Source organism: Pristiophorus japonicus, unplaced genomic scaffold (genome assembly GCF_044704955.1).
Source record: "Pristiophorus japonicus isolate sPriJap1 unplaced genomic scaffold, sPriJap1.hap1 HAP1_SCAFFOLD_93, whole genome shotgun sequence".
Classification (NCBI taxonomy): Eukaryota; Metazoa; Chordata; class Chondrichthyes; family Pristiophoridae; genus Pristiophorus; species Pristiophorus japonicus.
In genome coordinates, this window is record NW_027254857.1 from 1,121,076 (window position 1) to 1,146,732 (window position 25,657).

At 45.9% G+C, this 25,657-nt stretch overlaps 1 pseudogene; it reads left to right on the top strand.

Annotated features, from left to right (window-relative positions):
- The first annotated feature begins 1,400 nt into the window (after positions 1–1,400).
- On the top strand, positions 1,401–22,917 carry LOC139257922 (zinc finger protein 774-like; annotated as a pseudogene).
- The last annotated feature ends 2,740 nt before the right edge of the window (positions 22,918–25,657 follow it).

Here is a 25,657-nt window from a genome sequence, read left to right on the forward strand (position 1 = left end):
CTCCTACTCACCCAAGCTCTCCTACTCACCCAAGTTCTCCTACTCCCCCAAGCTCTCCTACTCCCCCAAGCTCTCCTACTCCGGTCTGCTCTTCTAATATGTCCCCAAGCTCTCATACGCCGCAATCTCTCATACGCACCCAAGCTCTCATACGCCCTCAAGCTCTCTTATTCCCCCAAGCTCTCCTACTCCCCCAAGCTTTCCTACTCCCCCAAGCTCTCCTTCTCCCCCAAGCTTTCCTACTCCCCCAAGCTCTACTTCTCCCCCAAGCTCTCCTACTCACCCAAGCTCTCCTACTCACCCAAGTTCTCCTACTCCCCCAAGCTCTCCTACTCTCCCAAGCTCTCCTACTCTCCCAAGCTCTCCTACTCTCCCACTCTCCCAAGCTCTCCTACTCTCCCACTCTCCCAAGCTCTCCTACTCTCCTACTCTCCCAAGTTCTCCTATTCTCCCAAGCTCTCCTACTCTCCCAAGCTCTCCTACTCTCCCAACCTCTCATACTCTCCCAAGCTCTCCTACTCTCCCAAGCTCTCTTACTCACCCAAGCTCTCCTACTCACCCAAGCTCTCCTACTCAACCAAGCTCTCCTACTCACCCAAGCTCTCCTACTCACCCAAGTTCTCCTAATCCCCCAAGCTCTCCTACTCTCCCAAGCTCTCCTACTCTCCCAAGCTCTCGCACTCTCCCAAGCTTTCCTACTCTCCCAAGCTCTCCTACTCTCCCAAGCTCTCCTACTCTCCCAAGCTCTCCTACTCTCCCACTCTCCCAAGCTCTCCTACTCTCCCACTCTCCCAAGCTCTCCTACTCTCCTACTCTCCCAAGCTCTCCTATTCTCCCAAGCTCTCCTACTCTCCCAAGCTCTCCTACTCTCCCAACCTCTCATACTCTCCCAAGCTCTCCTACTCACCCAAGCTCTCCTACTCCCCCAAGCTCTCCTACTCTCCCAAGCTCTCTTACTCACCCAAGCTCTCCTACTCACCCAAGCTCTCCTACTCAACCAAGCTCTCCTACTCACCCAAGCTCTCCTACTCACCCAAGTTCTCCTACTCCCCCAAGCTCTCCTACTCCCCCAAGCTCTCCTACTCCGGTCTGCTCTCCTAATCCGATCAGCTCTCCCACTCCGGAAAGCTCTCCTACTCCTACAAGCTCGCCTACTCCCCCAAGCTCTTCTACTCCCCCAAGCTCTTCTACTCGCCCAAGCTCTTCTACTCCCCCAAGCTCTCCTATTCTGGTTAGCAGTCCTACTCCCCCAAGCTCTCCTCCTCCACCAAGCTCGCCTACTCCATGCTGTAGTACAGAGGGACATGGGGGTCCTTGTGCATAAATCCCAAAAGTTTAGTTTGCAGCTGCAGCAGGTTATCAGGAAGGCGAATGGAATGTTGGCCTTCATTGCGAGAGGGATGGAGTACAAAAGCAGGGAGGTCTTGCTGAAAATGTATGAGGTATTGGTAAGTCCGCACCTGGAGTACTGCGTGCAGTTTTGGTCACCTTACTTAAGAAAGGATATACTAGCTTTGGAAGCGGTACAGAGACGATTCACGAGACTGATTCCAGAAATGAGGGATTTAGCTTATGATGATAGATTAAGTAGACTGTATTTTTACTCCTTGGAGTTCAGAAGGATGAAGGGTGATCTGAAAGAAACATTTAAAATCATGAAAGGGATAGACAAGATACAGGCAGAGAGATTGTTTCTATTGGTAGGGGAGACTAGAACTCGGGGGCACAGCCTCAAAATACGGAGCAGCCAATTTAAAACCGAGTTGAGAAAGAATTTGTTCTCCCAGAGGGTTGTGAATCTGTGCAATTCACTGCCTAAGGAAGCAGTTGAGGCAAGCTCATTGAATTTTTTCAAGTCAAAGATAGATAGATTTCTAACAAATAAGGGAATTAAGGGTTACGGGGAGAGGGCGGGTAAGTGGAGCTGAGTCCACGACCAGATCAGCCATGATCTTATTGCATGGCGGAGCAGGCTCGTGGGGCTTGATGGCATATTCCTGTTCCTAATGCTTATGTTCTGATGTTCTTATGACCCCTGCTTCTGGACTTCCTCAACATTGGGAACATACTTCCTGCATCTAACCTGTCTGAACCCATCAGAATTTTATACGTTTCTATGAGGTCCCCTCTCATTCTTCAGAACTCCAGTGAATATAAGCCCAGTTGATCCAGTCTTTCTTGATAGGTCAGTCCCGCCATCCCGGGAATCAGTCTGGTGATCCTTCGCTGCACTCCCTCAATAGCAAGAATGTCCTTCCTCAAGTTAGGAGACCAAAACTGTACACAATACTCCAGGTGTGGCCTCACCAAAGCCCTGTACAACTGTAGCAACAACTACCTGCCACTGTACTTAAATCCCCTCGCTATGAAGGTCAACATTCCATTTGCTTTCTTAACCACCTGCTGTGCCTGCATGCCAACCTTCAATGATTGATGTACCATGACACCTAGGTCTCGTTGCACATCCCCTTTTCCTAATCTGTCGCCATTCAGATAATAGTATGTCTCTCTGTTTTTACCACCAAAGTGGATAACCTCACATTTAACCACATTATACTTCACCTGCCATGCATTTTCCCACTCAGCAAGCCTATCCAAGCCACTCTGCAGCCTCATAGCAATCTCCTCGCAGCTCACACTGCCACCCAACTTAGTGTCATCCGCAAATTTGGAGATACTAAATTTAATCCCCTCGTGTAAATCATTAATGTACAGTGTAAAGAGCTGCCGCCCCAGCACAGAACCTTGCGGTACCCCACTAGTCACTGCCTGCCATTCTGAAAAGTACCCATTTTCTCCGACTCTTTGCTTCCTGTCTGACAACCAGTTCTCAATCCATGTCAGCACACTACCCCCAATCCCATGTGCTTTAATTTTGCACATTAATCTCTTGTGTGGGACATTGTCGAAAGCCTTCTGAAAGTCCAAATACACCACATCAACTGGTTCTCCCTTGTCCACTCTACAGGAAACATCCTCAAAAAATTCCAGAAGGTTTGTCAAGCATGATTTCCCTTTCACAAATCCATGCTGACTTCGACCTATCATGTCACCTCTTTCTAAATGCACTGCTATGATATCCTTAATAATTGATTCCATCATTTTACTCACTACCGAAGTCAGGCTGACCGGTGTATAATTCCCTGTTTTCTCTCTCCCTCCTTTTTTAAAAAGTGGGCTTACATTGGCTACCCTCCACTCGATAGGAACTGATCCAGAATCAATGGAATGTTTCAAAATGACTGTCAATGCATCCGCTATTTCCAAGGCCACCTCCTGAAGTACTCTGGGTTGCAGTCCTTCAGGTCCTGGGGATTTATCGGCCTTCAATCCCATTAATTTCCCCAACACAATTTCCCGACTGATAAGGATTTCCCTCAGTTCCTCCTCCTTCCTAGACCCTCTGACCCCTTTTAATTTCCAGCTCAGGTGGTGGGGTTATTCAGAGCAGCAGAAACAAAGTCTCAGTGCCAGAATGCACATGGTTCAGTGCCCAATGGGAGCCCAGTAAGTCGAGTTCCATTCCCTGAAGTGGCCTTTGGTATTTACCCAGCATTCACCGCGACGGAGGACGTGCCGTTTCCAGAATACAGGGAGCCAGTGCGCAGGCGCGAGACCGAGCTGTGTTTGGAGCATATGCGGTGCGTGCAATGGCGGAATTGATGTGGTGATCATCTGTTCCGTAAAACAGTCCATTTTCAGCGGGGCAGAGGTGAGTAATGGACCAGCGGGTAGAAGGGGAGGCTTCATAAACAACTGGTGCCCGCCGGAAGCCCGGATAATAATCGGAATATCGGCCACTGCAGCCTCGAGGCTTTCTCCCGGTCACAGGCCGGATAACGGATGCCATCTTTGTACAGGAAGGCAGGGTCAGTCCTCCGCCATCTTTGTTCAGTGAGCAGCAAAGCGCATGCGCGGCCATCTTGGTAAAGTAACAGCTCAGTTATTTTATTCCCGACACCTCGGATTTCTCACATCTCCTAAAGGCGCTGTTCAGTGCTAAGCTTCTGGGTACATCCCAGAAAATTGTAACAGGAAAGCCCCAGAGCTGTTCACTCCCAGGGTTAGAGTCCCCATATACACTCCCAGGGTTCGAGTCCCCATATACAGTCCCAGGGTTTGAGTCGCCATGTACAGTCCCAGGGTTAGAGTCCCCAGGTACAGTCCCAGGGTTAGAGTCCCCAATTTCACTCCCAGGGTTACAGTCCCCATGTACAGTCCCAGGGTTAAAGTCCCCATGTACAGTCCCAGGTTTAGAGTCCCCATGTACAGTCCCAGGGTTAGAATCCCCAAGTTCACTCCCAGGGTTACAGTCCACATGAACAATCCCAGGTTTAGAGTCCCCATGTACAGTCCCAGACTTAGAGTCCCCAAGTACAGTCCCAGGGTTATTATCTCATAAGAACATAATAACATGAGAAATACGAGAAGGAGTGGATCATTTGGCCCTTGGATCCTACCTTGCCATTCAAGAAGATCATGGCTGATCTGATCATGCACTCAGCTCCACTTCCCTGCCCGCTCCCCATAACCCTTTAATCCCTTATCGCGCAGAAATCTGTCTATCTCTGCCTTAAATATATTCAATGACCCAGCCTCCACAGTTCTCGGGCAGAGAATTCCACACATTTACAACCCTCTGAGAAAAGAAATTCCTCCTCATCTCAGTTTTAGATGGGTGACCCCTTATTCTGAGAAGATGCACCCTAGATTTAGTTTAGCCTATGAGTGGCAATATCCTCCCTGGATCCACCTTGTCGAGTCCTCTCGTTATCATATGTTTCAATAAGATCACCTCTCATTCTTTTGAACTCCAAAGTGTATCAGCCCAACCTTCTCAACATATCATCAACAGACAACCCCCTCATCGCCGGAATCAACCTCTGAACAGCCTCCAATGCAAGTATATCCTTCCTTAAATACGCAGACCAAAAGTGCATGCAGTATTCCAGGTGTGGTCTCACCAATACCCTGTGCAGTTGTAGCAGGACTTCTCTGCTTTTATACTCTATCATCCTTGCAATAAAGGCCAACATTTCATTTGCCTTCCTGAGTACTTGATGTACCGGCATACTACCTCTTTGTGTTTTATGCACAAACACCCTAGCACTTGCAAGTTTTCTCCATTTAAATTATAATTTGCTTTTCTATTATTTCTGCCAAAGTGGATAAGTTCACATTTTCCCATATTATTCTAGATCTGACAAATTTTTGCCCACTCATTTAGCCTGTCTATATCCCTTTGCAGATTTTCTGAATCCTCAATTTGCTTTCTCACCCACCTTTGTATCATCAGCAAACTTGGCTATATTACACTCGGTCCTTTTATCCGAGTCATTAATATAGATTGTAAATAGTTGAGGACCTAGCACCGATTCCTGCGGCACCCCACTAGTCATCATTTGCCAACCAGAAAAAGAAACATTTATCCCGACTCTCTGTTTTCTGTTAGTTAACCTATCCTCTATCCATGCTAATATACTGCCCCCAACCCAGTGAGATTTTAGCTTGTGCAGTAACCTCTTATGTGCCACCTTATCAAATGCCTTCTGTAAATCCAAATACACCACATCCACTGGTTCCGCTTTATCCATCCTACTCATTATATTCTCAAAGAACTCCAGCAAACTTGTCAAACATGATTTCCCTTTCATGAAGCCATACTGACTCTGCTTGATTGAATCATGCTTTTCCAAATGTCCCGCTACTGCTTCCTTCATAATGGTCTCTAGCACTTTCCCAATGACAGATTTTAGGCTAACTGGTCTATAGTTTCCTGCTTTTTGTCTGCCTCCTTTTTTAAAAGAGGCGTTACATTTTCAGTTTTCCAATCTGTTGGGACCGCCCCAGAATCCAGGGAATTTTGGTAGATTACAACTAATGTGTCCACTATCTCTGCAGCCACTTCTCTTAAGACCCTAGGATGTAAGCCATCAGGGCACGGTGACTTGTCTGCCTTTAGTCCCATTATTTTTCTCAGTACTATTATGAGTAGTGATTGTATTAAGTTTCTCCCTCACAATAGACCCTTGATTATTCACTTCAGTATTACTCTCAGTGAACGAGTGTTTTACTGGAATTAAACTGATCTCAGATTGTTTCTGTCAGATATTAACTCCTGCACGGTCCCAGCAAACACTCCCACTCCCTCGTCCCTCTGATATTTTTGCAGGTTCGATTTGTGAATACAGGCTCATTGAGAGAAAGACCCTGCACGGAATGATCCAAAATTGAGCATCTCCAAGGGAAAAGGTTCCCAGCTTTAATAATTCTCTGTCCTCTTCCCCCAGGCCCAGTTCCTTTGCTCAGATTCTGATAATAAGTAAATAGTGGAATTTGCGCTTTGAGTTTTATAGATTGAATTAATACAGAGAGCTGCGCATGCACGGTTCAGCCCCGCCCCCTGTTTCGATTTCCAGTGAGCAGAATAGCACATGCGCCCTCTCCTCCCCCAGCCCTGCCTGTAATCGCCATTCACTCAGTGAGTGGATGAAGATGGTTTAAAACAGCCCGGAATGGAGACACCGTGACCCCGGGGTAAGGCAGCGAGCAGCAGCCTCCTTACAGCAGCGCAGCGCTTTGGGAGCGTGGCCGCAGATGGGCTCAGAGATCGGCATTGAATCCGGGGGTAGTTCAGGGGGAGTCAGGAGCTGTGTGTAAGAGGCTAGTGGACCAAGAACCAGTGTCAGTGCATAGTGTGAGTCAGGGAAGGGAGAGGCCATTCTAGGGCTGTGTGTGGACAGTGTGTGTCCAGGGTAAGGGAGACAGAATGGGCAGAATCTGCTATTTACAATCTGCTGCTTTCTCTCTACAAACCAGTCGTGAATATTCCTGGTTTCGTTCCGTCGGGGGCTGTGTGTAAGAGGAAGGGTGGAGCAGGAACTAGTTCCGGAACATGATGTGAGTGAGGGAAGGGAGAGGCCATTCTCGGGCTGTGTGTGGACAGTGTAAGGTAACAGAGAATGTAAACCACCTCGCTCTTTCAAATCATTGCTGCTTTCTTTCCCCAAATCAGTAGTGAATGTTCCTGATTCAGTTCCAATCTCACCGTGTCTGTTGTTCTTGGAGAGTGAGCAGTGGAAACACAGCCTGACAGTGAGGATGTGGGGAGTTTCACAAAGTGCATCTATTGCAGGCACCAGGAGAGGAGTGTGGGAGAAGATATTTTAAAGACGGATTATATTTCGGTGAGCTGAGTTCTCCAGAACCGTGTTGCTGATGATCGAGAACTACATTGTCATTCCCTCATGTACATCGTAGTGTCCCCTGCATCCATATCTTAGAACTGATAGTGTTCTCGTATTATTATTCTCACAGCAAAATTATTCAACGAGCCTGAACAAATGTGATCATTTCTCCAGCCAGAATACAAGGAACAGTGCAGGCAGCTCCTTGTCACACACAGTAAGTAGATTATCACTCACAGAGCTCAGAGACACAGAACTGGCCTCAATCCTATTGTCACAGACAGCAGAAGCTGTCAGTCCCACAGTGATCCGAAGTGGCAGAGTTACATTGTGAATCTTACAGCCACATGGAGCAGTATAATCACATGCTGTTTCACCATTGAAACAGATCACACTGACAGATACATTAAACACCCACACTCACTTGCCAGAAACTGGCAGGTAGAGAATAAAAGACAATCATCTATCAGAAAAAATGTCAGATAGTATAAACCACTCTCGCCTATCAGAAGCTGATGGGTACAGATCAAAAGCCATATTCATGTTTCAGAATCTGACGGATTCAGTATTTAGCCCCCGAACATACCAGAAGATGACAGGTGCAGAATAAAACCCTCATTCCCATACCATAGACTGACAGATACAGTATACAACACACACCCACATATTTGAAAGTGACAGTAACAGAATAAAATCCCCACTTACATACCAGAGAGTGACAGGTAAAGTGTAAATCCCATGTGCACATATTGGAAAACTGAAAGGCAGTAAGTAAAATTTTTACTTGCATCGCAGGAAATGTTAGGGGCAGAGTAAAACCCACACCCACACATCTGAAAAATGACACGTAGAAGGCAAAATCTTCACTCACATATCAGAGAAATACAGGTAAAAAGTAAAATTGATTCTCACGTTCATATACCAGAGACTGGCAAATACAGATTAAGTCCAGACTACTACAGCAGAAACTGAGAGGCACAGATTAAACCTCAACACACACCAAAACCTGACAGTTACAGAAAAATACACACACTTGCATATCAGAGACTGAGACATAAAGTATAAAACCCACACTCACATATCAGAGGCTGACGTATTACAGTCCATATTCCCATAACATAAATTGACATACAGTGACATGCCCATACTCATGAACCAGTAATTGATAGATACACGGTAAAGATCTCTATTTCATACCAGAAACTGACAAGTACAAAGGAAAGCCCACTCACAATTAAACAGAAACTGGCAGTTATAGAGTCAGGCCCACAATTACATATCAGAACTTGACGGGTGAAGAATAAAACCCAGGCTCCCATAACAGAAATGGATAGAGACAGAGAAAGGCCCACACTCACATACCAGAGACAGATAGATGCAGAGTAAAACTCAGACTCATTTACCAGAGACCGACAGAATCAGCATAAAACTAACCTCCACAACAAAAATTGAGAGTTAGAAATTAAAACGAATAATCTATCAGGAATTGGGGGTGCACAGTAAAACAATACTAACATACTGGAGAATGACAGGTATGGAGTAGAGCTCACATTTACATGACAGAGATGGACAGATACAGCACAAAATACACACTCACACACCAAGAATGGAAAGAAACATAGAAAATAGGTGCAGGAGCAGGCCATTAGGCCCTTCGAGCCTGCACCGCCATTCAATATGATCATGGCTGATCATGCAACTTCAGCACCCCACTCTCGCTTTCTCTCCATACCCCCCGATCCCCTTAGCCAGAAGGAGCACATCGAACTCCCTCTTGAATATATCCAACGAACTGGACTCCACAACTTTCTGTGGTAGAGAATTGCACAGGTTTACCACTCTCTGGGTGAAAACGTTTCTCCTCATTTCAGTCCGAAATGGCTTACCCCTTATCCTTAGACTGTGACCCCTGATTCCGGACTTCCCCAACATCGGGAACATTCTTCCTGCCTCAAACCTGTCCAGATTTTATATGTCATAATTTTATATGTTTCTATGAGATCCCCTCTCATTCTTCTAAGTTCCAGCTTGGCTGATCCAGTCTTTCGTCATATGTCAGTCCTGCCATCCCGGGAATCAGTCTGGTGAACCTTCGCTGCACTCCCTCAATAGCAGGCACGTCCTTGCTCAGATTAAGAGATCAAAATTGCACACAATACTCAAGGTGTGGTCTCACCAAGTCCCTGTACAACTGCAGTAAGACTTCCCTGCTCCTGTACTCAAATCCCCTTGCTATGAAGGCCAGCATGCCAGTTGCTTTCTTTACTGCCTGTTGTACCTGCATGCCTACCTTCAGTGACTTGATGTACCATGACACCCAGGTCTCTTTGCATCTCCCACTTTACTAATCTGTCACCATTCAGATAATAATCTGCCTTCCTGTTTTTGCCACCAAAGTGGATAACCTCACATTTATTCACATTATACTGCATCCGCCATGCAATTGCCCAATCACCTAACCTGTCCAAGTCACCCTGCAGCCTCTTTAGCATCCTACTCACAGCTCACACTGCCACCTAGCTTAGTGTCATCTGCAAACTCAGAGATATTACCTTCAATTCCATCGTCTAAATCATTAATATATATTATAAATAGCAGGGATCCAAGCACTGAACCTTGCAGCACCCCACTAATCACTGCCTGCCATTCTGAAAAAGACCTGTGTATTCCCACTCTTTGCTTCCTGTCTGCCAACCAGTTCTCTATCCACATCAATACATTACCCCCAATACCATGTGCTTTAAATTTGCACACTAATCTCTTGTGTGGGACCTTGTCATAAGTCTTTTGAAATTCGAAATACACCACATCCACTGGTTCTCCCTTATCCACTCTACTCGTTACATCCTCAAAAAACTCTCGAAGTTTTGTCAAGCATAACTTCCCTTTCAGCAATCCATGCTGACTTGAACCAATCCTGTCACTGTTTTCCAAATGATTTGCTATTACATCTTTAATAATTGATTCCAGCATTTTCCCAACCACCGATGTCAGGCTAACCTGTCTATAATTCCCTGTTTTCTCTCCCCCTCCATTTTTTTTAAAAGTGGGTTTACATTAGCTACCCTCCAATCCATAGGTACTGATCCATAGTCCATGAAATTCCAGAAAATGACCACCAATGCATCTACTATTTGTAGGGCCATTTCTTTAACTACTCTGGGATGCAGACTATCAGGCACTGGGGATTTATCAGCCTTCAGTCCCATCAGTTTCCTTGCAACATTTTCTTGACTAATAAGGATTTCCCTCAGTTCCTTCTTCCCGATAGACCCTCGGTCCCCTCGTATTTTCGGGAGGTTATTCGTATCTTCCTTAGTGAAGACAGAACCAAAGTATTTGTTCAATTGGTCTGCCAGTTCCTTGTTCCCCATTATGAATTTACCTGATTCTTACTACAAGGGACCACGTTTGTCTTCATTAATCTTTTTCTCTTCCCATATCTATAGAAGCGTTTGCAGGCAGTTTTTAATGTTCCCTGCAAGCTTACTCTCATATTCTATTTCCCCATCCTAATTAGACTATTAGTCCTCCTCTGCTGAATTCTAAATTTCTCCCAGTCCTCAGGTTTACTGCTTTTTCTGGCCAATTTATATTACTCTTCCTTGGATTTAACATTGTCCCTAATTTCCCTTGTTAGCCACGGTTGAGCCACCTTTCCAGTTTTATTTCTACGCCAGACAGGGATGTACAATAGTTGTAATTCATCCATGTGATCTTTAAATGTCTGCCATTGCCTATCCACCATCAACCCTTTAATTATCATTCGTCAGTTTATCCCAGCCAAATCACGTCTCATACCATTGAACTTTCCTTTAAATTGAGGACCCTCATCTCTGAGTTAACTGTGTCTCTCTCCAGCTTAATGAAGAATTCTACCAAATTATGGTCACTTTTCCCCAAGGAGCCACGCACGACCAGATTGCTAATTAACCCTCTCTCGTTACACAAGACCCAGTCTTGGATGGCCTGCTCTCCAGTTGGTTCCTCGATATATTGGTCCAGAAAACCATCCCTTATGCACTCCAGAAAATCCTCCTCCACAGTATTGCTACAAGTTAGGTTAGCCCAATCAATATGTAGGTTAAAGTCATCCATGATAACTGCTATACCCTTATTGCACGCGTCCCTAATTTCCAGTTTGATGCCATCCCCAACCTCCCTACTACTGTTTGGTGGTCTGTACACAACCCCAACGAACATTTTCTGCCATTTGGTGTTTCGCAGCTCGACCCATATAGATTCCATATTATCCCACCTAATGTCCTTCGTTACGATTGCATTAACCTCCTCTTTAACCATTAACACTACCCCACCTCCTTTTCCTTTCTGGCTATCCTTCCTGAATATTGAATACCCCTGGATGTTATGTTCCCAGCTTTGGTTTCCCTGGAGCCATATCTCAGTAATCCCAATTACATCATATCTGTGCAGTTAATTCGTCCACCTCATTACAATGCTCCTCGCTTTGAGACTCAGAGCATTCAGGTTTTTTTTTTAAACACTCATTGTCCTTTAAGAATTATGTTGTTATGTGGCCCTTTTTGATACAGAATGAAACCCACAGGAAATTACCAGAAATTGACAGGTACAGGATAAAATCCACGCTCTCATATCAGAAACTAACGTACAGAGTGAAACCCTCATCCACATACCAGAGGTGGACAGATAGAGTCAAATCCACACTCCCATACCAGACACCCACTATATAAGAAAATAAGAACATAAGAAATAGGAGCAGGAGTAGGCCATACGATCCATCGAGCCGGCTCCACCATTCAATACGATCATGGCTGATCCGATCATGGACTCAGGTCCACTTCCCTTCCCACTCCCAATAACCCCTTATTCCCTTTTCAGTTAAGACACTGTCTATCTCTGTCTTAAATATATTCAATGTCCCATCTTCCACAGCTCTCTGAGGCAGCGAATTCCACAGATTTACAACCCTTAGAGAATAAATTCCTCATCATCCCAGTTTTAAATGGGGCGCACCTTTCTAAGATTATCTCCCCTAGTTCTAGTCTCCCCTATCAGTGAAAACATCCTAACTGCTACCACCTTGTCAAGCCCGCATAATCTTATACATTTCGATTTATCACCTCTCATTCATTCTTCTGAATTCAATGATTAGAGTCCCAACCTCCTCAACCTTTTCTCATAAGTCAACCCCTCATCTCTGGAATCAACCAGTGAAACTTCTCCCAACGTCCTCCAAAGCAAGTGTATCCTTTCATAATTATGGAAACCAAAACTGCACGCAGTATTCCAGGTGTGGCCTCACCAATAACTTGTATAACTGTAGCAAGATTTCCCTGCTTTTATACTCCAGCCCCTTTGCAATAAATGCCAAGATGCAGTTGGCCTTCCTGATCATTTGCTATACCTGCATACTAACCTTTTGTGTTTCATGCACAAGTACCCCAAGTTCCCGCTGTACTGCAGCACTTTGCAATCATTCTCCATTTAAATAATAACTTGTTCTTTGATTTTTTTTTCTGTCATAGTGCATGACCTCACACTTTCCAACATTATACACCATCTGACAAATTTTTGCCCACTCACTTAGCCTATCTGTGTCCTTTTACAGATTATGTGTGTCCTCCTCACACATTGCTTTTCCACCCATCTTTGTATTGCCTGCAAACTTGGCTACGTTACAGTCGGTCCCTTCTTCAAAGTCGTTAATATAGATTGTAAATAGCTGGGGTCCCAGCACTGATCCCTGCGGCACCCCACTAGTTACTGATTGCCAAGCTCAGAATGAATCATTTATCCCAACACTCTGTTTAATGTTAGTTAGCCAATCCTCTATCCATGCTAATATATTACCCCCAGCCCCGTGAACTTTTATCTTGTGCAGTAACCTTTTATGTGCACCTTGTCAAATGCCTTCTGGGAGTCCAAATGCACCACACCCACTTTATCCACCCTGTTCGTTACATGCTCAAAGAATTCCAGCAAATTTGTCAAACTTAACTTCCCCTTCATAAATCCATGCTGACTGCCTGACCGAATTATACTTTTCCAAATGTCGTGCTAATGCTTCTTTAAGAATGAAATCTTCAACATTTTCCCAACCACAGATGTTAGGCTAACAGGTCTCTAGTTTCCTGCTTTTTGTCTGCCTTCTTTTTAACCAAGTGCCGATCTCGGTCCCCGGGCCGCGCCGAGTGCGGCTCTCGTTCCCCGGGCCGCGCCGAGTGCGGCTCTCGTTCCCCAGGCAACGCCGAGTGCGGCTCTCTGTCCCTGGGCGGCGCCGAGTGCGGCTCTCGGTCCCCGGGCGGCGCCGAGTGCGGTTCTCGGTCCCCGGGCGGCGCCGAGTGCGGCTCTCAGTCCCCGGGCAACACCGAGCGCGGCTCTCGGTCCCCAGGCCGCGCCGAGTGCGGCTCTCCGGCCCTGAGTCAGAGCTGCGGGTCCGGCACCTGCAACCCCCGGGGGCAGCACCTCCCCAACACCAGGAAAACAACAACTTGCATTTATACAGCAGGCCCAGCAATTCCCAGCCGCTCTGTATCAGGTGGGCGCTGGATGTGGAAGTCAATCACTGGCCTCCTGTGTGGGTCTGTTTGTTGCATCACTTTGAGCTGGATGGAGAGGGGGGAGAAGCTGCTGGGTTTCACCCCCAGTAATTCTGGGCCCAGTGGGACCAACAATTTCCGATGTGGGCCTGTCGAGGGAGGTGGGTTCCCTTCCCTGAAGGACAGCAGTGTCCCAGATGTGTTTTTAAGACAATCTAGCAGCTTTCATGATCACTTTTTTCTAGTGCCGGCCCCACAAATGACCAGATTCATTAAGCTCAATTTCACAACCTGCCTTTGTGTTTTTGCGGGTTCTCTCTCACACTCCCTTTTCCTGTTTGAAATTCACTTTACAGGATACTAAAAGGGGAGGATTTGTAGACTGGAAGTTCAAACCAAACATCACCTCAAGATCTGACAGTCACTCGCTACATCGGGACTGGAATATCATCAGCTTTTGACCATGGAAGCAGAAAGCACCGGTCACAGTGGGGAGAAACAGTACACGTGCTCTGTGTGTGGGCAAGGCTTCAGCCGATCGTCCAAACTGGAGAGACACAAGTGCAGTCACACCTGGGAGAAACTTAGTAAATGTGGGGAATATGGGAAACGTTTCAACTACCCGTCCCAGCTGGAAACACATCGGCGAGTTCACGCTTGGGAGAGGACGTTCACCTGCTCCGACTGTGGGATGGGATTCACTACATCATCCTACCTGCTGACACATCAGTGAGTTCACACTGGGGAGAGACCGTTCACCTGCTCCGAGTGTGGGAAAGGATTCACTGCATCATCCAACCTGCTGACACACCAGCGAGTTCACACTGTGGAGAGACCGTTCAACTGCTCCGAGTGTGGGAAGGAATTCACTACATCATCCGACCTGCGGACACACCAGCGAGTTCACACTGGGGAGAGACCTTTCACCTGCTCCGAGTGTGGGAAGGAATTCACGACATCATCCGACCTGTGGACAAAACAGCGAGTTCACACCGGGAAGAGACCGTTTAAATGTTGAGTCTGTGAGAAGAGTTTTAAAGGAAAACAGCACCTGCTGATACATCAGCGAGTATACACTGGGGTGAGACCATTTAAATGTTCTGACTATGAGAAGAGTTTTAAAAGCAAAGAGCATCTGCTGGGACACCAGCGACTTCACACCGGGGAGAGGCCGTTCACCTGCTCCGAGTGTGGGAAGGGATTCACTACTTCATCCCACCTGCTGAGACACCAGCGAGTTCACATTGGGGAGAGGCCAGTCACCTGATCTGACTGTGGGAAGGGATTCACTCTGTCATACCACCTGCAGAGACACCAGCGAGTTCACACTGGGAAAGGCCGTTCACCTGCTCTGAGTGTGGGAATGGATTCACGCAGTTATCCAACTTGCTGACACACCAGCGAATTCACACTGGGGAGAGACCGTTCACCTGCTCTGAGTATGGGAAGGGATTCATTCGGTCATCCCACCTGCTGATACACCAGCGAGTTCACAAGTGACTGCAGGGGTTGCGTTCTGCTGTTATTGCTGCTGTTAATCACATCACGGACTGAATCGTGTTCATTCTGACAGTTGGGGTTTGTAATTCCTGTAACGCTGATGGTAATAACTCCTGTAATTGGACTGGAGTTTAATATTTGGGATACAGACACATAAATTAGTGTTGCTTTCAACACATTGCTGTGGATTTTTGTCTTTCCCACCTGAGGGTTTGGCATCACCTGACTGGAGCTGAGATAGGACATTCTGTGGGGAGGATCTTACAGGGCGAACAGAATTTCAGCCTGGACACAGTCCTTCAGGGCCACACTGAGATCACCTCATTATTCTGAACTCCAATGTGTATAGGCCCAACCTACTCAACCTATCGTCATAAGTCAAACCCCACATCTCTGGAATCAACTCCGGAATCTGCAGCAGACATGAGCAAGGACCTGAGGCTTATTAAAAGACACATATTTCATTACAGACAAGGTTACACTGGGAGAAATGTTCAGTTACAACATAAGAACATAATAAATAGTAGCAGGAGTAGGCCATTTAAACCCTCGGGCCTGCTCCGCCATTCAATAAGATCATGGCTGTTCTGATCATGGACTCCGTTCCACTTCCCTGCCCGCTCCCCATAACCCTTTACTCCCTTAATCGCTCAAAAATCTGCCTATCTCCGCCTTAAATATATTCAAAGACGCAGCCTCCACAGCTCTTTTGGGCAGAGAATGCCACAGATTTACAACCCTCAGAGAAGAAATTCCTCGTCGCAGTTTTAAATGAGCGGCCCCTTATTCTAAGACTATGTCCCCTAGTTTTAGTTACCCGTGTAAGTGAAAATACGCTCTCTGCATCCACCTTGTCAAGCCCCCTCATTATCTTATGTTTCGATAAAATCAGCTCTCATTCTTCTGAACTCCACTGTGTTTAGGCCCAATCTACTCAACCTATCTTCATAAGTCAATCCTCTCATCTCCGGAATCAACCTAGTGAACCTTCACTGAACAGCCTCCAATGCAAGTATATCCTTTCGAAAATACGGAGAGCAAAATACGGAGTCCATTACAGGCAAAATGCCAATCAAACCAGCAACACACTGACACCTTAACAGTGTCTCATCGGCCTACATGCTTTTCTTAAATTGATTTGCTGAGTGGATATAAACTTATACCAGGTTTACAGGCGTGATGCTCTATTCACATATTGAAGGTAGAAGAGATGCTGTGGGGTACATGCTAAGTCCATTCGCTGAAAGTGATTAACACACTGGGTTTTGTGTTTAGTGATCCCAGGCGTGTTACCAATACAAGCAAAATCGAAGCCCATTGAATAACGGGGACAATGGCAGCATGGATATCAAAGTGGCGAAGTGATACAAACAGAGTAGTGGTGAACGGCTGTTTTTCAGACTGGAGGAAGTGGTGTTCCCCAGGGGTCGGCACTGGGGCCACTGCTTTTCCTGATCTATATTAATGACTTCGACTCGGGTGTACAGGGCACAATTTCCAAATTTGCAGATGACACAAAACTTGGAAGTACAGTGAACAGTGAGGAGTTAGTGATAGACTTCAGAAAGACATAGACACGCTGGTGGAATGGGCGGACACGTGGCAGATGAAACTTAACGTAGAAAAGTTCAAAAGTGATACATTTTGGTAGGAAGAAAGAGCTGGTTGAGAAAGCAGTTACAAAGACTTTGCGGATCCTAGGCTTCATGAATAGAGATATAGAGTACAGAAGTGTGGATATTAGGATGAACGTGCATAAATTACTGGTTCGGCCTCAACTGGAGTATTGTGTCCAATTCTGGGTCACCATCATCATCATAGAAACAAGGAAACATAGAAAATAGGTGCAGGCGTAGGCCATTTGGCCCCTGGACCATTCAATAACATCAGGGCTGACCATGCAACTTCAGCACCCCATTCCTGCTTTCTCTCCATACCCCTTGATCAGTTTAGCAATAAGGGCCACATCTAACTCCCTTTTGAATATAATCTAACGAACTGACCTCAACAACTTTCTGTGGAAGAGAATTCCACATGTTCACAACTCTCTGAATGAAGAAGTTTCGCCTTATCTCGGTCCTATATGTCCTACCCCTTTTCCTTGGACTGTGACCCCTGGATCGGGACTTCCTCAACATCGGGAGTATTCTTCCTGCATCTAACCTGTCCAATTCCATCAGAATTTTACATGTTTCTCTGAGGTTCCCTCTCATTCTTCTCAATTTCAGTGAATATAAGCCTAGTCAATCCAGTCTCCTCATATGTCAGTCCTGCCATCTCGGAAATCAGTCTGGTGAACCTTCGCTGCATTCCCTCAATTGCAAGAATGACCTTCCTCAGATTAGGAGACCAAAACTGTACACAATATTCAAGGTGTGGCCTCTCCAAGACCCTGTACAACAGCAGTAAGACCTCCCTGCTCCTATACTCAAGTCGTCTCACTAAAAAGGCCAACATGCAATTTGCCTTCTTCACTACATGCTGTACCTGCATACCAACTTTCAGTGACTGATGTACCATGACACCCAGGTCTCGTTGCTCCTCTCCTTTGCCTGATCTGTCACCATTCAGATAATAGTCTGCCTCCCTGTTTTTGACACCAAAGTGGATAACCTCACATTTATCCACATTACACTGCATCCGCCATGCATCTGGCCACTCGCCAAACCTGTCCAAGTTACCCTGCAGCCTCCCAGCATCCTCCTCACAGCTCACACTGCCACCCAGCTTAGTGTTATCTACAAACGTGGAGATATTACATTCAAATCCTTCGTCCAAATCATTAATGTATATTGTAAATAACTGGGGGCCCAACACTGAACCTTGCGGCACCCCACTAGTCACTGCCTGCCATTCTGAAAAGGACCCGTTTATTCCTACACTTTGCTTCCTGTCTGCCAACACATTCTCTATCCACGTCAGTATATTACCCCCAATACCATGCGCTTTAATTTTGCACACCAATCTCTTGTGCGGCACCTTGTCAAAAGCCTTTTGAAAAAGTCCAAATACACCACATCCACTGGTTCTCCCTTGTCCACTCTACTCGTTACATCCTCAAAAACTTCTAGAAGGTTTGTCAAGCTTGATTTCCTTTTCATATATCCATGCTGACTTGGACCGATCCTGTCACTGCTTTCCAAATGCGCTGCTATTAATCTTTTATAATTGATTCCAACATTTTCCGCACTGCGGCTGTCAGGCTAACCGGTCCAAAATTCTAGGCTTTCTCTCCCACCTTTTTTAAAAAGTGGGATTACATTCGCTACATGCCAATCCATAGGAACTGATTCCAAGTCTATAGAATGTTGGAAAATGACCACTAATACATCCACTATTTCTAGAGACACTTCCTTAATACTCTGGCACGCACACTATCAGGCCCTGGGGATTTATCAGCCTTCAATCCCATCAATTTCACTAACTCAATTCCCAGGCTATTCAGGATTTCCTTCAGTTCCTCCTTCTTGCTAGACCCTCGGTCCCATATTATTTCCGGAAGGTTATTTGTGTCTTCCTTAGTGAAGAAAGAATCAAAGTATTTGTTCAATTGGCCTGCCATTTCTTTGTTCCCCATTATAAATTCACCTGATTCTGCCTGCGAGAGACCTGCATTTGTTTTCATGAATCGTTTTCTCTTCACATCTCTATAGAAGCTTTTGCAATCCGTTTTTATTTTCCCTGCAAGCTTACTCTCATACTCGATTTTCCCCCTCCTAATAAAACCCTTTGTCATCCTCTGCTGAATTCTAAATTTCTCCCAGTCCTCAGGTTTGCTGCTTTTTTTGGCCACTTTATATGCTTCTTCCTTGGAGTTAACACTATCCCTAATTTCCCTTGTTCATGACAGTTGAACCAACTTCACCGTTTTATTTTTATGCCCGACAGAGATGTACAATTGTTGAAATTCATCCAGGCGATCTTTAATGCCTGCCATTGCGTATCTACCGTCAACCCTTTAAGTATCATTTTCCAGTCTATCCCAGCCAATTTACGTCTCATACCATCAAAGTTACCTTTCTTTATGTTCGGGACCCTAGTCTCTGAATTAACTGTGTCATTTTCCATCTTAATGAAGAATTCTACCATATTATGGTCACTCTTGCCCAAGGGGACTCGCACAACAAGATTGCTAATTCATCCTCTCTCATTACACAAGACCCAGTCTAGAATGGCCGGCTTTCTAGTTCATTCGTCGACATGTTGGTCTAGAAAACCTTCCCTTATACACTCCAAAAAATCCACCGTGTTGTAACAAGTTTGGTTAGCCCAATCTATATGTAGATTAAAGTCACTCATGATAACTGCTGTACCTTTGTTGCACGCATCCTTAATTTCCTGGTTGATGCCATCCCCAACCTCACTACTACAGTGGTGGCCTGTACACAAATCCCACTAGCGTTTTCTGCCCTTTGGTGTTCCGCAACTCTACCCATGCAGTTTCAACATCCAAGCTAATGTCCTTCCTTACTGTTGCATTAATCTCCTCTTTAACCAGCAATGCTACCCCACCTCCTTTTCCTTTCTGTCTATCCTTCCTGAATATTGATTACCCCTGGATGTTGAGTTCACAGTCATGGTCGCCCTGGAGCCATTTCTCAGTAATCCAATTTACATCATATCAGTTAACAGCTACCTGCGCAGTTAATTCATCTACCTTATTATGAATGCTCCTCGCATTGAGACACAGAGCCTTCAGGCTTGATTTTTTAATACTCTTTTTCCTTTTAGAATTATGTTCTCATGTGGCCCTTTATGATTTTTACTTTTGATTTATCTGGCCTCCTCCTTTCCTTATCTCCTTTTTACATTTTGCATCTGTCCCCATTTTTCTTCCATCTGTCTCCCTTAATAGATTCCCATCCCCCTGCCATATTCGTTTAAAACCTCCCCAACAGCACGAGCAAACATTCACCTTCGGACATTGCATCCAGTCCTGCACAGGTGCAGACTGTCCGGTTTGTACTGGTCCCACCTCCCCCAGAACCCGTTCCAATGTCCCAGGAAGTTGAATCCCTCCCTCTTGTTCCATTCTTCAAGCCACGTATTCTTCTTAACTCTCCTGCTATTTCTACTCTGACTAGCACGTGGCACTTGTAGCAATCCTGAGATTACTACTTTTGAGGTCCTACTTTTTAATTTAACTCCTAGCTCCCTAAATTCAGCTTGTAGGACCTCATCCCATTCTTTACCTTTATCGTTGGTACCTATATGCACCACGACAATTGGCAGTTCACCATCCCCCTCCGAAATGCCCTGAAGCTGCTCCGAGACATCCTTGACCCTTGCACCAAGGAGTCAACATACCATCCTGGAGTCTCGGTTGCAGCCGCAGAAACGCCAATCTCTTCCCCTTACAATTGAATCCCCTACCACTATAGCTCTCCCATTCTTTTTCCTGCCCTCTTGTGCAGCACAGACACCCATGGTGCCATGAACTTGGCTGCTGCTGCACTCCCCTGATGAGCCATCTCCCCCAACCATACCCAATACTGTTTTGGAGGGAGATTACCACAGGGGACCCCTGCACCACCTTCCTTCCACTGCTCTGCCTGATGGTCACCCATTCCCTATCTGACTGAGTAACCTTTACCTGCTGTGTGACCAACTCACTAAACATGCTATTCACGACATCCTCAGCATCGCGGATGCTCCAGAGTGAATCCATTTGCAGCTTCAGTGCTGTAATGCGTTCTGTCAGGAGCTGCAGTTGGATACTCTTCCTGCACACATAGTAGTCAAGGACACCGGAAGCGTCCACATAGCACAGGAGGAGCATGACACGGGTCTGGGCTCTCCTGCTGTGACTTAACATCTGAATTAATTTAATTTGGCAACAATGGCAAGGTTTCTTACTGCTAAGGATATAAAAAGCAAAAGAAAGATTAAATACCCACCAATCTACCAGCCAATCACTAACCTGCTTGACTGTGACGTCACACTTCGATTTCTTTTTGCTTCTTTGTTTACCTTCTGCCCCTGCGCCAGCTGGCCTCCGATCTGCCACTGCCGCATTCGCTGCTGCCGCCGCCCTTTGTCCTCCTGCATTGCCCGCTCTCGCGATGCTGGCCTTCTCCGATCTGCCATCGCTCCCACTCGCTGCCACAGCCCTTTATCCTCCTGCGCCACCCGCTCTTGTGATGCTGGCCTCCTCCGATCTAACGCTTCTCCCACTCGCTACCACCATCCTTTATCCTCCTGTTCCGCCCGCTCTCTCGATGCTGGCCTCCTCATCATAGGCAGTCCCTTAGAATCGATGAAGACTTGCTTCCACTCTAAATATGCGAGCTTAGGTACCTGAACACTCCAATATGAGAGCCACAGACCCTGTCACAGGTGGGACAGATTTTAATTGAAGGAAAGGGTGCGTGGAACTAGTTTGCCACACGCTCCTTCCACTGTCTGCGCTTGATATCTGCATGCACTCGGCGGTGAGACTCGATGTGCCCAGCTCCCTCCCGGATAAACTTCCTCCACTTAGGGCAGTCGTTGGCCAGGGACTCCCAGGTGTCAGTGCTGATATTGCACTTTATTAGGGAGGCTTTGTGAGTGTCCTTGTAACGTTCCCTCTGCCCACCATTGGCTAATTTGTCGAGAAGGAGTTCCGAGCAGAGCACATGCTTTGGGAGTCTCGTATCTGGCAAACAATGTGCGCTTCCCAGCAGAGCTGATCAAGTCCGGTCTCTTCTTCAATGCTGGGGATGTTGGCCTGGTCAAAAACGCTAATGTTGGCGCGTCTCTCCTCCCAGGGGATTTGTAGGATCGTGTGGAGACATTGATAAAAATGGATTATTTTCCCTCAATCTGGTTCAGCAAAATGACTGAGTCGAATACCGTTTCTGCCTTAAATAAAGCAAGCTTTTATTTCAAAGCAAGTCTCGATCAGGGTCGGGGTCAGCCATGATCTTATTGAATGGTGGTGCAGGCTCGATGGGCCAAATGGCCTACTCCTGCACATATTTTCTATGCGTCTATGAACCCAGCCAGAGTTAGCACCTTTAGGGGAGGGGAATCAGTGAGTGTAGAACTGAACCCAGCCAGAGACTGCACCTACAGGAGAGAAGAAGGAGGGGAGCCAGTGAGTGCAGAACAGAACCCAGCCAGAGTCAGCACATTCAGGGGCAAAGAGGAGAAGGAGGGGAACCAATGAGTGTAGAATTTTAACCGAACCAGAATCAGCTCCTTCAAGGGAGGGGAACCAGTGACTGTGAAACTGTACCCAGCCAGAGTCAGCACCTTAATGAGAGGGGAACCAGTGAGTGTAGAACTGAACCCAGTCAGTCAGAACCTTCAGGGGAGGAAAGGGAGGGGAACCAGTGAGTGTAGAACTGAACCTAGCCAGAGTTGGCGATGATAATTGGGAGCAGAGGACAAGCGATATGTTTGAATTGCAAGACAGGCAGAGGGAAGTGTATGGGGCGGGGATTTACTGCTTTGGGACGAACAAGAGAGCAAAGAATGTTCCATAGAAACTAGAATTGTCTGTTCTGAATTTCTGTCCTGTACTTGCAGTATTAATGTTAGTAAACTCCTTTTCCAGACTATTCAATGGGCAGGATTTGCAGACGGGAAACTCAAACCAACCAACACTTCAAGATCTGACGGAATCACTCGACTCCTCAGGACAAGAATATCATCGGTGTTTGAATGTGGAAGGAAAGAAGTTTGTCTGTTATATCTGTGGGAACAGATTTCAAACATCAGTTTGACTGGAAAACTACCAAGACACACACATCCGAGTGAGAGTGTTCCAGTGCACTGACTGTGGAAAGAGCTTTAACCAGTTGCACAGCCTGAAAAACATTGCACCATTGACAGCGGGTAGAAAATGTACACGTGTTCTGTGTGTAGACCAGGCTTCAACTGATCGTCCAACCTGGAGAGACACGAGGACACCCGCACCACTGATAAACCATGGGAATGTGGGGACTGTGGGAATGGATTCAATTACCCGTCTGATCTGGAAATTCATCGGCGCAGTCACACTGGGATGAGATTCACTATATCATCGATCCTGCTAAGACACCAGCGATGTCACACTGGGGAGAGGCCATTTATCTACTCCGAATGTGGGAAGGGATTCACTACATCATCCGAGCTGCTGACACACCAGCGAGTTCACACTGGGGAGAGGCCGTTCACCTGCTCTGAGTGTGGGACGGGATTCACTACACCATTGCCCCTGCTGACACACCAGCGAGTTCACACTGGGGAGAGACCGTTCACTTGCTCCGAGTGTGGGAAGTGATTCACTACATTATCGATCCTGCTGAGACACCAGCGAGTTCACAAGTGACTGCAGGATTTGGATTCTGCTGCTGTCCCAGACTGAATCGTGCCCACTCTGACAGTTGGCCTTTGTTTCTGCTAATACTGATTGCCCCTATAACTGGGCTGGAGTTTAATATTCGGGATATTTGACAAATTAATCAATGGAAAAATGGTCAGATAAAAATATTATGCTGATTATGTTTGCATCTATACTTCACACTTTAAAAAACATTAGAAATAGGAGCAGCAATAGGCCATTGGCTACTCAAACCTACTCTGCCATTTAATAAGATCATGGCTGATCTGACCTTGGGCACAGCTCCACTTCCCTGCCCGCTCCCCATGACCCTTCACAACATTATCGCTCAAAATCTTCCTATCTCCAACTTAAATATATTCAATGACCCAGTCTCCACAGCTCTCTGCGGTAGCGAATCCAAAGATTTACGACATTTCGAGAGAAGAAAATTCTCCTCATCACAGTTCTAAATCGGCTACCCCTTATTCTGAAACTATGCCCCTAGTTCTAGATTCCCCCACGAGTGGAAACATCCTCGCTGCATCTATCTTGTCGTGCCCCCTCAGCATCATATATTTCAATAAGTTAATCTTTATTCTTCTAAACTCCAATGAGTATAGGGCCCAACCTGCTCAACCTCTCTTCATAAGTCAACCCCTTCATCTCAGAAATTAAACTGGTGACGATTCTCTGATCAAAATTGCAAGCAGTGCTCCAGGTGTGGTCTCAGCAATACTCTGTACAATCGTAGCAGGACTTCCCTGCTTTTATACGCCATTCCCTTTGCAATAAAGGCCAACATTTATTTGCCTTCATAATTACTTGCATTACTTGCATACTAATTTTTTGTGTTTCAGACACAAGAACCCCTAGATCCCTTTGTATTGTATCATTTTGTAATATTTCTCCATTTCAATAACAAATTGTATTTTTATTTTGTCTGCCAAAGTGGATAACCTCACACTTTCCCAGATTATACTCAATTTGTGTGTCCACTCAATTAGCCTGTCTACATACCGTTGCAGATTATTTCTGTCCTCCACACAATGTGCTTTCCCACCCATCTTTGTATCATCAGCAAACTTGGAAACATTACACTCCTTCCCTTCTTCCAAGTCATTAATATATATTGTAAATAGTTGGGGCCCCAGCAATAATCCCGGTGACATCCTACTCGTTGCCATTTGACAACCGGAAACTGACCCATTTATCCTGATTCTCTGTCTTCCGTTAGTTAGCCCACCCTCCATCGATGAGAATATATTACTCCCAACCCCGTGAACTTTTATCTTGTGCAGTAACCTGTTATGTGGCAACTTATCGAGTGCCTTCTAGAAATCCAAATACACCACATCCACTGGTTCCCCCTTATCTACCTTACACATTACTTCCTCAAAGAACTCCAGAAAATTTGTCAAACATGATTTCCCTTTCTTTAAACCATGCTGACTCTGCTTATCTGTATTATGCTTTTCCAAATGTCCTGCCACTGCTTCCTTAATAATAGTCTCCAGCTTTTTCCCAATGACAGAAGTTAGGCTATTTTCTGTCTCCATTCTTTTTTAAATAGGGTGTTACATTTGTGGTTTTCCAATCTTCTGGGACCTCCCCAGAATCCAATGAATTTTAGTAGATTACAACCAATGCATCCACTATTTCTGCAGCCACTTCTTTAAAGACCCGAGGATGCAAACCATTAGTTCCAGGGGACTTGTCCACCTTTAGTCCCATTATTTTACCAAATACTACTTCTTTAGTGATAGTGATTGTTTTTAGTTCCTCCCTCTCTATAGCTTCTTGATTATCTACTATTGAGATGTTTTTAGTATCCTCTACTCTGAGGACCGATACCAAATATTTCTTCAATGTCTCTGCCATTTCCCTGTACCCCATTATTAGTTCCCCAGTCACATCCTCTAGAGGACGAACATTTACCTTAGCCAGTCTTTTTCCATTTTTTCCTGGTATCAGTCATAATATAATGAGCTGGATGTTCCTAGGCAGCAAGCTATTATAGATGGATATGGGTTGGTTTGGATACCAGTCAGCAGTGAGGTCCCGCAGGAATTGGTGTTGAGCGGGCTGGCAGTGCATCGGCAGCAAGCTGTTACAGATGGATTTGGGTTGGGTTGGAGGTCCCGCAGGAGTTGTTGGGTCCG